This window comes from Staurois parvus, unplaced genomic scaffold (genome assembly GCF_062004578.1).
Source record: "Staurois parvus isolate SC_StPar_1 unplaced genomic scaffold, SC_StPar_1.0 ptg000321l, whole genome shotgun sequence".
Taxonomy (NCBI): Eukaryota; Metazoa; Chordata; class Amphibia; order Anura; family Ranidae; genus Staurois; species Staurois parvus.
In genome coordinates this window covers 1,273,054-1,287,348 of record NW_028318117.1, presented here as the reverse complement: position 1 = coordinate 1,287,348, position 14,295 = coordinate 1,273,054, and positions in this window count along the sequence as shown.

The window sequence follows — 14,295 nt, the reverse complement described above, 5'->3', positions numbered from 1 at the left end:
GTTAGAAGTGTCACAGGCCAGATCCCAGCAGAGAGCCACGAGGTGCCTCACTGTCCCAAGAAGCTGTACCATTTCCCACCTCGGAAGAGATAAGGCAAGCTTTCTCTTGAGTTGAGAGAGATTTCAACCTCATAAAACTTAACTCAGCGTAGGTGACAGAATCAGATAACCTCGTTTAAAACCATTTTTCCCCTGTGTCTCATATCTTGGAATATGAGAGACTTACATAAAAACCAAACATATCGTCAGATGGACAATGAGCAAGGGAACAGTTTGATGGGTCACTCACCTTGTCTCGGACACACAGGAAAGCAGAAAAATAGATCTCATGAACCGTTTAGTGTACACTTCCATAATTCATATCTAATCAGACTTGTCTGCATAATAATTTACCCGTGGGTCGAATGTCACTTGTGCAGATGAAAAGTTATGGGCCAAATATGAGTCATGGGAGATTTTTGCTCTAGTTGAGGCATCCACCCCTCTCTCCACACCCTAAGTGGAGATTGGTCCTTGACTGCAGAGCCACCCCCTGCTGAGGACTACAAACCAGGCTGTCAGGCCTAAGATTAAGCAAGCTGAAGACGTCACCTATTTTTAACATCAATACCACCTGGGGAGACATGTGCCCTCTTGCTCTGAAACTTGGATCTGCTAACCCAGGACTTTGGCAAGTACCTTATCCCTCTCACCTCTCTCTGATATTTCTTTGCTGTGCTATGGTTCTTTGTATGTTTATATATATATATATACAGTTGTGGCCAAAATTATTCAACCCCCAATGCTGTAAAGGGGTTTAGGGACTATAGTGTACATTTGGAATTGTATTCAGAATCAAATCCTACAAGGACGTTGTAACTACCCAAATGCAACTAAAATGACATCAATTGTTTATGTAATACAGTAGTAAATGGTTCTTATGTGGTTTCTTCATTGCCACAATTATTCAACCCCTTAAAGACTACCACTCTGAAGAACAGAGGTTCATACAGGTGCTTTCCATCAGGTATTGAAAACACCTGTGGATGTCACCGAGCAGCAATCAAGCATAATAAGCACCAATTAGGCAGCTTTAAAATGACTGTGATACTCAGCTCCTTCTAGACATTTACTGGTGTGGTTACAAACATGGTGAAGGCAAGAGAATGGTCCAGGAAGACAAGAGAAGAGGTGATTTCTCTTCACAGGAAGGGCAATGGCTATAAGAAGATTGCAAAGATGTTAAACATACCAAGAGACACCTTAGGAAGCATCATTCGCAAATTCAAGGCAAAGGGCACTGTTGAAACGCTACCTGGTCGTGGCAGAAAGAAGATGCTGACTTCGACTGCTGTGCGCTACCTGAAGCGTAGAGTGGAGAGAAGTCCCCGTGTGACTGCTGAGGAACTGAGAAAAGATTTGTCAGATGTGGGTACAGAAGTTTCAGCCCAGACAATAAGACGCACACTGCGTAATGAAGGCCTCCGTGCCAGAACTCCCAGGCGTACCCCCTTGCTGTCTCCAAAGAATAAGAAGAGTCGACTGCAGTATGCCAAAAGCCATGTGGACAAACCACAAAAGTTGTGGGATAGTGTTCTGTGGACTGATGAAACAAAATTAGAACTGTTTGGGCCCATGGATCAACGCTATGTTTGGAGGAGGAAGAACAAGGCCTATGATGAAAAGAACACCTTGCCTACTGTGAAGCATGGTGGAGGGTCAATCATGCTTTGGGGCTGTTTTGCTTCTGCAGGTACAGGGAAGCTTCAGCGTGTGCAAGGTACCATGAATTCTCTTCAGTACCAGGAGATATTGGATGGAAACGTGATGCAGTCCGTCACACACCTGAGGCTTGGGAGACGTTGGACCTTTCAACAGGACAATGATCCCAAGCATACCTCCAAGTCCACTAGAGCATGGTTGCAGAGGAAAGGCTGGAACATTTTGGAGTGGCCATCGCAGTCACCAGACTTAAATCCGATTGAGAACCTCTGGTGGGACTTAAAGAAAGCAGTTGCAGTGCGCAAGCCTAAGAATGTGACTGAACTGGAGGCCTTTGCCCATGAAGAATGGGCGAAGATACCCGTAGATCGCTGCAAGACACTTGTGTCAAGCTATGCTTCACGTTTAAAAGCTGTTATAACTGTAAAAGGATGCTGTACTAAGTACTAAGATTGAATGTCACTTGGGGGTTGAATAAAACTGATAATGCTGTGAGCACAGAAAAGACATTTGTGGTTATTTCATTATAACTGTTATGTTATATTTGTCTGACCTACAAGTGCCTCTTTAATGTAAATGTAAGCAAGATGACTGAATGATCAAAAGCAATGTCAAACTGGCCAAAACACTCAATTTCAGTGGGGGTTGAATAATTTTGGCCACAACTGTATATATCTTAGTTACATCTTTTTTCTGTAAATATTTTTATTGCACCCCTTTGACCTTTTTAGTAATAAATCTTTCTTTCTGAAAGTGTTGAACTGTTTCTATAGCTCTGTATTGCAATTTATGAATCCCTGCCTCTAAAGAGAATGCTACTGTTTGTTTAACCCTCTGTATAACAGGCCTGTGTTATGACCGTGTTATGCAGTCGATTATTTCAATCATTATAGTGTTATAGCTGATAACGCCGAGTTTCCTCTTTCTCTGTACAAAAAGGAGGTGGTGGCAGTGTGAAGGGTTAATTGCATAATTAACCTGACCCAGTAACAATTGCCCAGGCTGCCGGTACATCGATTGTGGTCCGTTAGCTGGAAAATCGTTGTGCAGGGTGCAGCTGGGTGTGGCATTGTTACGCACGTCACATTGCGGTTTTAGATTGGCTAGTCCTTCAGTCACGAGTTTGGTGAGAAGGTCTGGGGTCTGATGCTGCAATCGAGACATATTGGACATCGCGATCGTGGGATTGTCGCATGTTGGTGGCGGCGATCGTGACTTATCGGTGGCAGTGGTCATGGGATTGTCACATGTTCGTGGCGGCGATCTTGCAATCGTGACAAAGCCGACCATACATGGATCAAAAATCGGCTGGTTCAGCAGGGACTAGCCAAATTTTGATCCATGTATGGGCTAGCTGGCTGTACACAAATCAATCTACTGATCCACTTGTGTACAACCAGCCTGTTGGGTTTTTCTCAAAGGATCAGTGCTGCCAGAAGAATCCAATAGCAGATTGGAGGGATTTACATCAAATGTGTGGATGGGAGGGTGAGGGGGTTAACGGAAAAAAATTAATCCTGTATGGCCTCCCATAGTTGCATATTCCTTCATACCTGGAGGTACTGGGCCTTTTATTCACTTTCAATAGCTGAATGTAGTGGTGTAGGAAGAAGCTATTAAGAGGGGTAGCAACTCTGTAGACTTTGCTCATTGGAAGTGCAGCAGGACAAAAGTGCTTAGTTTGAACAGCCGTAGTTTGAAATCAGCAGGAGTTTGGAAACAGCCAACTATCTTTGGTTAGTACTTGTGTTTGAATTTAAGTAAATCATTTTTTTAAATGTCTGGTTTATTTCAGTGCAGTACTTGTTTGGCATTTGTTTTTCCTGGTGTTTTTTGGAAGCTGGGATGCTGTCCTATTTGTATGCAGATTTCTAGCCTAAATTATGACATTGCTTGTCTAAATTCACTGGTTAATGCCCTGTAGACTGAGATCAGAAGGCTATCTAAGCCAATTTGTTCTGTTGAGCTGCCTTAAAAAAAGCCGCCTCTTCCTCAAAGACTGTGCAAGAGTAGGGCAGTGTGGACAACTGTTGATTCAGGAAGAGTGAGGCCTGTGGACCATAAACATGTCTTCTTGCTGGTGATTCAGGTGTAAGAGGTGTTTCCTTAGGACATCATGTGGAAGTGTCAATGGAAATTAGATGTTTAGCTGCTGCTACTGTTAGGAGAGATAAAAGGCGTATTTTAAAAATTGTCATAAAAGCTAGTGAAGAGTGCAATGTTGATGTTGTCATGCACCTTGGCAGAAATTATTTGTCCCAGAAAGATGTGTGTTCTGTACAGAAGAATTTTCAGTTTTTGGATAGGATCTTCAACAGTTAGGGTGTACTGTTACATTTTTCGGAGGTTTTACCTGTGCATAATGGACAACAAGAGAAAGTACTTTGTGTAGCAGAGGTTAATATTTAGTTAAAGGATTGGTGCAAAGCTGAAGGTTCTGGGTTTGTTAGTCATGATGCTATCAGGTGGTCTGACATTGAGCTGTGCAAAAGAGATGGTCTGTATTCCTCACACAAGGGTGCTGAGTTTCTTAGTATAGAATTTAGGAGTTTTTTGGACATGCATTTAAACTGAGAAATAGGGGCAGAGATGTAATTGTTGAGGAGCATTTCTGTCTCCAGCAGGCTGAAACAAATGTGAGGGTTTGTGTTCCTAAGGACAGGGCTGATGAGGTGGTCACTTCAGATAAAGTTTCTGGTGGTAAAAATAAAGCAGCAGATAGCAGTGTTTGTCATGTCAAGTGCACTAATGCTCACAGTTTAGGCAAGAAGCTTTGTGAGCTGACAGCTCTTATGTCTAGAGACAACTTGGACCTTGTTGCAATTACAGACGTGGTTCAAGGATTCAAATGACTGAGAAATAACTATACCAGGGTATAAACTATACAGAAAAAGCATAAGGCTAACGTTAATTAAAAAAACAAATTGGTGTAATATACAGACCCCCCCCCCCCCGGACAGACTGAAGATTAATATAACTTGTTGATTGATGAGATAACTCAAATGGCAATGAAGGGGGGGGGGGTTGATTATGGGTGACTTCAACATGTCTGACATTAACTGGAATTCTCAAACTGTTATTATAAGCAGGAACAGGGATGTAATGGAAGCACTGAATGGGCTTTCTCTAAAACAAATGGTAAAAAGTCCAACCCGAGGCGATCATATTCTGGACCTAGTACTGACAAATGGGGATTGACTGTCTAATGTTGAGGTGGGAGAAATTTTTGGTTCTAGTGATCACCAATGTCTTTGGTTTGATATTAAAATGAGAACTGAAAAAGTACCAATATGGTTCACTAAAGAGATAAGTAGGATAGTAAAGGAAAAAAAATCAGCATATAGGAGAATCAAGGAAACAGGAGGTGTAGCTGACAGAGAAGAGTATAAGCATAGACAAAAGGAGGCAAAACACATTATCAGTGCTGCCAATGCACAGAAAGAGGAGAAAATTGCTAAATCTATTAATAAAGGAGATAAAAACTTTTTTAGGTACATTGATGATGGAAAGAAAAAATGTACGATGGGATCACTAAAATGAAAACTGGGCACAAAACTTATGTTAAGGGAGACCCGGATGTAGCAAACCACTTAAACAATTACTTTTGTTCAGTCTTCTCAGAAATAAATTATACTAACAATAATAAGTTGGGAAATCATATTGGTTCTAGTAATGATGGTTAATTTTTAGAATTTACCAGGACAGAGGTAGGAACTGGCTCAGTTAAAGATTAATAAAGCAATAGGCCCTGATGGTATTCATCCCAGAGTTCTAAGAGAACGTCGAGGTATAGTTGTTAGACCATTAACTGATCGTTTTAATCAATCTCTTCTAACAGGAGAAGTTCCCCACGACTGGCGGACAGCTGATATCGTACCTATCTACAAGAAGGGCAGCAGGGTAGCAGCTGCCAAGTACAGGTCAGTGGGTTTAACATTGGTTGTAGTCACGTTAATGGAATCACTCCTGAAAAGAAGGATCGTTGATCACTTACAAAAACACAAGTTGTTGGATCCAAAGCAGCATGGCTTTACCGAGGGCAGATCATGTCAGACTAATCTAATTGGATTTTTCTTACTATATTACCAATGTTTTGGACCAGGGTGATGCTGTGGACATAGCATATTTTGATTTCAGCAAGGCATTTGATACTGTTTCAAATAACGATCTAATACAAAAGTTGTACAAGCTAGGACTTAGCCCTAGGGTGGTTCAGTGGATATGCAGCTGGCTAAAAAATAGATACCAGAGTGTGGTTGTAAATAGGGTTCACTCGGAACGGACACCAGTCACTAGTGGTGTGCCACAAGGCTCTGTACTATTACCTGTTCTATTTATTCTATATGTGATATAACTAAAGGTTTGTTGGGTAAAGTATGTCTTTTTGCTGATGACACAAAGGTGTGTAATATGATCGATATCCCTGGAGGCAGTGGTGTATTTAAGTTTCGTGCTGCCCTAGGCAACACAAAAATTGTCTCCCCCCCCCCCCCCATGGAGAGACCCTGACACTGATCAACACCCCCTCTCCCCCACGAAGAGAGCCTGAAATTGACCAACAACACCCCAGCCCCCCCACCCAAGAGAGCCTTTTACTACCACCGCCCCCCATACACTGGAAAACACCCCCCCACTACGGCAAGAGATAAGACACTCACCTTCACAGCTCTGGACATCCCCTGGAACAAGAGTCAGGCTCTGCACACACCATTAACAGGCCGCAGCCTCTCTCAGATCCCCGTGCTGCATGTGTCCCTTCTTCCTTTCCTTCTTTCAGGGGATGGTACTGCCCTTCTGAAAAATGCGGCCCTAAGCAAACGCCTTGTTTGCCTTGTGGTAAATACACCCCTGCCTGGAGGTGTTTGTAACATAGAACATGATTTGGCATTGCTGGAAGATTGGTAAAAAAAGTGGAAATTGCAATTCAGTATTTTTGTAAATGAAAATAATGCACCTAGGGAAAAAAGATTCCCTTGAGAGAGTAGAACATTTAGGGTACAGTGTTGGTCAGCACTTCAGAGAAAAAGGACTTGGGGGGTACTTATTTCAGATGATTGCAAAATGAGAAAACAGTATGGCCAGGCAGTGGGGAAAGAGAATTCTAGGATGCATCACTAGAGGGCTCGCCAGCAGGAAGAAGGAGGTCTTGATTCCCCTATATAGTTAGACCTGATTTCTCTATATAGTTAGATCTATAGTTAGACCTCAATTAGAATACTGTGTCCAGTTCTGGAGACCTCACTTACAAAAAGATATTGATAAGATAGAACGAGTCCAGAGAAGGGTAACAAAAATGGTGAAAGGTCAGGGGGATAAAACATATAAAGAGCGACTTCAGGAACTTAACATGTACAGTCTGGAGGAAAGAAGGGAAAGGTGATGATTGCAACCTTTAAATACATCAAGGAGCTGAGTGAGGTTCAGGTTTTTCAACACAAAACCAAAATCAAGAACACAGGGAAATTACCTTAAACTAACTGGAGGAAAGTTCAAAACTAATCTCAGAAAGTACTATTTTACTGAAAGAGTAGTTGATGCTTGGAATAAACTTCCAGCAGAGGTAGTAAGCCAGTCAACAGTAAATAGTTTCAAACATGCTTGGGACAAGCATAGATCTATACTCAGACAAAAAAGTTAACAAAAAAAAAACCCCCAAGAAAACGAAAAAAAACCCCAAACCATCATCTTCTATGTTTCTATGTGCTATTGGAGAGGGAATCATTAACCTGTAGCTTTGCGCTGCTTTGGCAAGGAACAGGTAGGTTTTTTCTTCGTTTTTTTTTTAATACAAATACTGAAACTAGTAGTACACTGAGTTTCAAAAAATGATCTGCTTTTTTTGCAACCAGGTAATATTTCTCCTTCACTAATTAAGCTGCACTAATGGGTCATTGATAGGCAGCACCGATGAGGGGGCACTGATAGGCAGCACTGATGAGGCGGCCCTATTGGGCATTGGTGAGGAGGCACTGATGGAGTGGCACTGATGGGCACTAATAGGCAGCACTGAAGGACACTGATAGGTGGCACTGATGGGCAGATTGGTAGCACTGATGGGCTCAGATTGGCAACACTGCTGGGTACAGATTGGCAATACTGCTGGGTACAGATTGGCAGTACTGCTGGGCACAGATTAGCAGCACTGCTGGGCAATTTTGGGGCTGCGCTAATATTCAGTACTTTCCTCATGCTGTGACAGCATGTGGAAGGTACTGCCAGTAACCGGCAAGTGTATTTACATGGTGATCAGTTGATCACGTGGTAAAAGGCCGCTGTGACTGGTGCTTTACCGTGTTATATGACCAGCTGTGTCCAAAGTACACATCAATCACAGAGAATTCCGGGTGCACGCCGCTGGGGACACGCAGGGGGCGCTGCTTTGGGAGGACATCATATGATCCTCCCAGAACTGGACGACCACGTTGTAGCCATCATTCAACTATGGTATGGTCAGGAAGAGGTTAATTTGTGACGCCACACACAGAGATGGACTGACCATTGTATGCAATACATTTTCCACAAACCATTATTGATCTAATAAATAGCTTTTCTATGGGCTGTCTTCAGGAGCAGCTCTGAAGATGGGACTGCCCTGTTTAGAACCATCCTTTTCTTCAGGATATAAATTTCTCAAGTTGACAAGGACAACTAGACACTTTCTCACTTGACAATTTCAATGCGCTTTGGTCACTGTTGTGTTAGCAGTTGAAGCTTGTGGACCAGAGGCAGCAAGAGACTCTAGCTGAAAGCAGGCACTACCTTTCCTCATGATCTGTACTTGATATTCCGTAAAGCAGTGTACTTTATTTGACCAATTGCAGGATTCTATCAGGAATATGGTAGTGTACTGCAAAATAATATAGAATATAATGTTTATGCTTATCTCTCTGAGCTGTTTTATATATACATGTCTGAATCTCTTACAGGAAACCATGTGTATGCCATTGAAACTTTTGAATTTTATCTAAAATGGCAACACTTACAGTAAATTTACCAGTGAATTGGTTATCATTAATCTGAAACAGAACTGGAGGCATCCTGATGGTTTTGTTGCTATCATGCCTTGACCAAGTCCTCTGAAGACCAGGATGTCCTGCCAAGGGTTGGGAGACTAGCACAGCAGGTAAACCCTGGGCCCTATCTTTCCTCCTCCTTCACAATACAGAATAGGGCAGCTGTGGTGGAATTGGAGTACATTTGGAAGAAAGCAGACTTGACGATTAAAGGGCAGCACAGTGCTTAAGTGGTTAGCACTTCTGCCTAGCAGCACTAGAGTCACTGGTTCGTATCCCAACCATGGCACTACCTGCCAGGAGTATGCATGGTTTCCCTATGCTTTTCTGGGTTTCCTCCGGGTACTCAGGTTTCCTCCCACACTCCAAAGACATGCTGGTACGTTAATTGGCCCTAGTATGTGTATGCATGAATGTGAGTTAGGGACCTTAGACTGTACACTCCTTGAGAGTTAGGGACTGATGTGAATGTACAATATACACTATATTGCCAAAAGAATTGGAACACCCCTCCAAATCACCTCCATGGCCACAGGTGTATAAAATCGAGCACCTTGGCATGCAGACTGCTTCTAAAAACTCTTGTGAAAGAATGGGTCGCTCTCAGGAGCTCAGTGAATTCAAGCATGGTATTGTGATAGGTTGCCACCTGTGCAATAAGTCCATACGTGAAATTTCCTTGCCAATAAATATTTCACAGTCAACTGTTAGTAGTATTATAACAACGTGGAAGCAACTGGGAACAACATCAACTCAACCATGAAGTGGTAGGCCACGTAAAATGACTCAGCAGAGTCAGCACATGCTGAAGTGCACAGTGAGCATCACCAACTGTCTGCAGAGTCAATAGCTAAAGACCTCCAAATTTCATGTGGCCTTCAGATTAGCATAGCAGCAGTGCATACAGTGCTTCATGGAATAGGCTTCCATGGCTATGCAGTTACATCCAAGCCAAGCCTTACATCAAGTGGAATGCAAAGCGTCAGATGCATTAGTGTAAAGCACGCTGCCACTGGACTCTATAGAGCAGTGGAGACGTGTTCTCTGCAGTGACGAATCACGCCTCTCTGTCTGTTAATCCAATGGACATGTCTGGGTTTGGCAGTTGCCAGTAGAACGGTACTTAACTGAATGCATTGTGCAAACTGTAAAGTTTGGTGGAGGGGGGATTATGGTGTGGGGTTGTTTTTCAGGGTTTGGGCTTGACCCCTTAGTTCCAGTGAAGGGAACTCTTAAGGCATCAGCATACCAAGACATTTTTAACAATTTCATGCTCCCAACTTTGTGGGAAGTTTGGGGATGGCCCCTTCCTGTTCCAACATGACAGTGGACCAGTGCACAAAACAAGGTCCATAAAGTAATGGATAAGCGCATTTGGGGTGGAGAAATTTGACTGTCCTGCAAATAGAACACCTTTGGGATGAATTAGAGTGAAAACTGCGAACCAGGCCTTCTCGTCCGACATCAGTGCCTGACCTCACAAATGCACTAGAAGAATGATCAAACATTCCCATAGACACCTAAACCTTGTGGACAGCCTTCCCAGAAGAGTTGAAACTGTTATGGCTGCAATGGGCCAACTCAATATTGAACCCTATGGACTAAGACTGGGATGCCATTAAAGTTCATGTGCGTGTAAAGGCAAGTGTCCCAAAACGTTTGGCAATGTAGTATATATAAAGTGCTGTGTAAATTGATGGTGCTTTATAAGTAACTGTAATGAACTAAAAAAAGGTTACATGTTGGATTATGATAACTATTTTAGTGGATTCTCTCTCCAGGTTAACTCCATACAAACCCCTAAATACATACTTAAAATGTATATATAGCCCAGACTGCAGCACTGACAGGAAAAGGATCCTGTGTCTGGCAGCCAAGGAGCCTTTTCCACAGACACAGTTAAGGGAGAAGAATACTGTTATTGTGGAATTGTGCAGTCAGTGTCCATCTCAGACAGGATGCACACAGGATGTGGACTGCTAGGATTGTGGGAGATGTAGTTTCAAACAGACTAAGGTGTTTTATGAACTGAGCAAACAGAACTACAGATCCCACACTGATTGGAGCCCCGTACAGAGGGCAAGGTGGTGCCCTACTGTTTTTCTTGGGTTTGGGAGAAGAGGTGCTGTGGCCATTTGGAGAGTCCTGACTGTACAGTTGGCTGCCAGCAAACTGCTCGCCACTGCAGCTCATAGGCATAGAGGCACATTGACAGACAGCTTGGGATATAGTAAAGATCCATGGATGTTGGTGGAGTCTGCTGCCTGATCAAGGCAAAAGACACTGTGAGAACTGACCAGCCATGCTTCACACAGTGAGCAGAGGGAGATCATATGCTGATTATATGGCAATATTGATATATCTGCATGGAGTTCATCTTCACCTGGAATTTAAAATGATACCACATAAAAACTAGCACGCTGATCAGGGTAGTTAAGAGCATTTAACATAAATCATGCCACATAAAATCAATCCATAATCTTCTGGTCACTATAACCTTAGTTTACGGCCACCATGTTTTTTTAAATATTACTTTCTATCTTTGTCGCCTCTTTCTGAACCTAACCCCAGCGTACTGTTTGTTTTTCCTGAGCAAACCAAAAAACAGAACTTCAAAAAGAAATACAGTTTCTGTCTTGTGCAACCGCAATGCATCCATGGAAAGGCATAATCCTTCACAAACAAATTATATCGACACTTCTAACAAAGTAAAATAAGGTGCTGGGAGGTCACAGAAAAGACAAATCAGTTTAGCAGGATTGAACTTTGAAGTGTTAAATCCTAGAATATTTATTTTTTAGAGTTGGGATATAATTAGACACATGCCCTAGAGGTCTCTTGCAAATTTAGGTCAGTATAGATAGAAAGGTTGTTAACTTTCTCTGCACTTTCCCCAAAGTGCCTCAAATCATTGCCTACTGGGTGAAAAGCTAATTAATTTTGTATGTTTCATCTGGACAAAAGCATATGAAAAACTGGACCAAAACGTGTTTTTGACTTCAGCTCAGCAGAAACCAGTCATTACTCATCACACTGTTACTGGACTATTACTAATCTATCATTGACAAAGAAAAAATACTGCTTGTTTTATTAAATGATTTGCTCCAGAAAGTAATATATTACATTTTTTTTTTTTGCTTATATAACTGTGGTGCAAATGGATGGGGATTAGATGGGATGGGGGGGAGACATCTCTTAAGAATGTCCTGCTAACTGAATACAGGAGATATATACAGGTCATATATATCTTGTAAGGTGGACTTGGTTAAGTGACAGCAGTAAACCATGCAGGACACAGGGACACCCAAAATGGTCTAGGTCAGTTTATCCTACGCTTTTAATTATAATTTAAAATAAGCAAGGAAGCAAATAAACACAGGGGTTGATTTACTAAAAGCAATTAGATTGTGCACTTTGCAAAGTGCAGTTGCTCCAGAGCTTAGTAAATGAGGTAAATCTTTACTTTGCAAAGTATATCCAATCACATGCAAGGAAAATTAAAAAAAAGCATTTTTGCTTGTACATAATTGGATGATGGAAGTCAGCAGAACTTCTCATTTACTAAGCTCTGGAGCAACTGCTCTTGCAGAGTGCAACTGCACTTTCCAAAGTGCGCAGTCTATTTGCCTTTAGTAAATCAACCTCAGTTTTAATGCAGGAGGGCTTTCAAAAGGAAGCTCATAGAACAGAAGAAACCTAAAAGACGTGCTCACCCAAGCCACTAACTAAAATCAGTTTCTGACAAACAAGGTGAGTCCTAATGGGTTCCCCCAAATAAACAAGCAGCTCTTGTACCTGTTTAGCATTCTGTTAGCAGGCTCTTGCAGCATAGAGAGCCCTTAACAACAGTCAGCTCATAAATACCAGGTAAGATATAGACCTATGAATGGAAGCTCTATCCCACCCAAAGCTTTACAAAGCCTCCAGGCTCCAGGACAAAACTCATTATGATTTGAGATTTAAAAAAATGTGTTTTCTCCATATAAGTTACAGACCCTGGAGTGCTTTGCTTTGTATATGTGAGAAACCCAGGTGAAACATATATACTGTGCACGATCTTGACAGCTTCAGTCAGACCATATGTCTCTTGGTTCAAACAGCACTATCCCTCCTATTAGGCGATCTCTGAAAACCTATCTCTTCAGGGAAGCCTATCCTGCCCTCAGCTAATAACGGAATCTTCTACTCCTCCTACCAGTCCATCCCCCACAGTTACTACCTTTTGTACCCCTCCCTCTTAGATTGTAAGCTCCAAGGAGCTTGTCTCCCGTTATATTGTAAAGCGCTGAGCAAACTGTTGGCGCTATATAAATCCTGTATAATAATAATAAACCCCAACACTGCAACAGTAATCCTTTCTGAACTGCTCATGGGAGGGTTTCCCATGAGTATGCTAAAATTTTATCTAAAGCCAAAACTTTTTTTTTTTTTTTAGTTTTGGACAAAACAGTAAGGGGTTGTAATTCCTGTCATATCTATTTTGTTGCTTGTGTCGCGCACTCAGAAGATTGACCCTATCTGTCCTGGTGACCACTGTCACTGAATAAAAAAAAAATACAAAACTTTGAGCTGTCACTAGAACAGAAATAGCGGGTAAATTCCCCAATAGGGATGGGTGTAAACTGCTATTTATGTATGCATTGTACATGCGCAGCATTCCTATAGTCATCTGCTAGATGTGTGCTATTGCCCATTATATGATTACTGAAAGAGCGTTTCCAGGATCAGTCAGTGAGCTACTAATACTATATCGCAAATGCTGCAGCTGTCCTAAAGTCAGAAAGTACATTTAGTTCATCTACAGGTGAAACTCGAAAAATTTGAATATCGTGCAAAAGTTCATTTATTTCAGTAATGCAACTTAAAAGGTGAAACTAATATATGAGATAGACTCATTACATGCAAAGCAAGATAGTTCAAGCCGTGATTTGTCATAATTGTGATGATTATGGCTTACAGCTCATGAAAACCCCAAATCCACAATCTTTGAAAATTAGAATATTACACGCAATCAATAAAAAAAGGATTGTACATACAGTTGTGTTCAAAATAATAGCAGTGTGTTTAAAAAAGTGAATAAAGCTCAAAGTCCTTCTAATAGCTTTTATTTCCATACACACAAATGCATTGGGAACACTACACATTCTATTCCAAATCAAAACATGAAAAAAAATATATCAAAATAGAAGAAAAGTGAATATTAGACTGTTCAAAAAAATAGCAGTGTTTGTATTCTTCTTTACAAACTCAAACATTCACTATACAAATTGAAAAATGTTTGAAGATTTTGCTTTCCTTTGAATCACTTAATTAATATTTAGTTGTATAAACTGTTTCTGAGAACTGCTGTACATCTGTGTTGCATGGAGTCAACCAACTTCTGGCACCTGTGAACAGGTATTCCAGCCCAGGATGATTGGACTACATTCCACAGTTCTTCTCTATTTCTTGGTTTTGCCTCAAAAACTGCATTTTTGATGTCAAACCACAAGCTTTCTATTGGATTAAGATCCGGGGATTGGGCTGGCCACTCCATAACGTCAATCTTGTTGGTGTGAAACCAAGATGTTGCACGTTTACT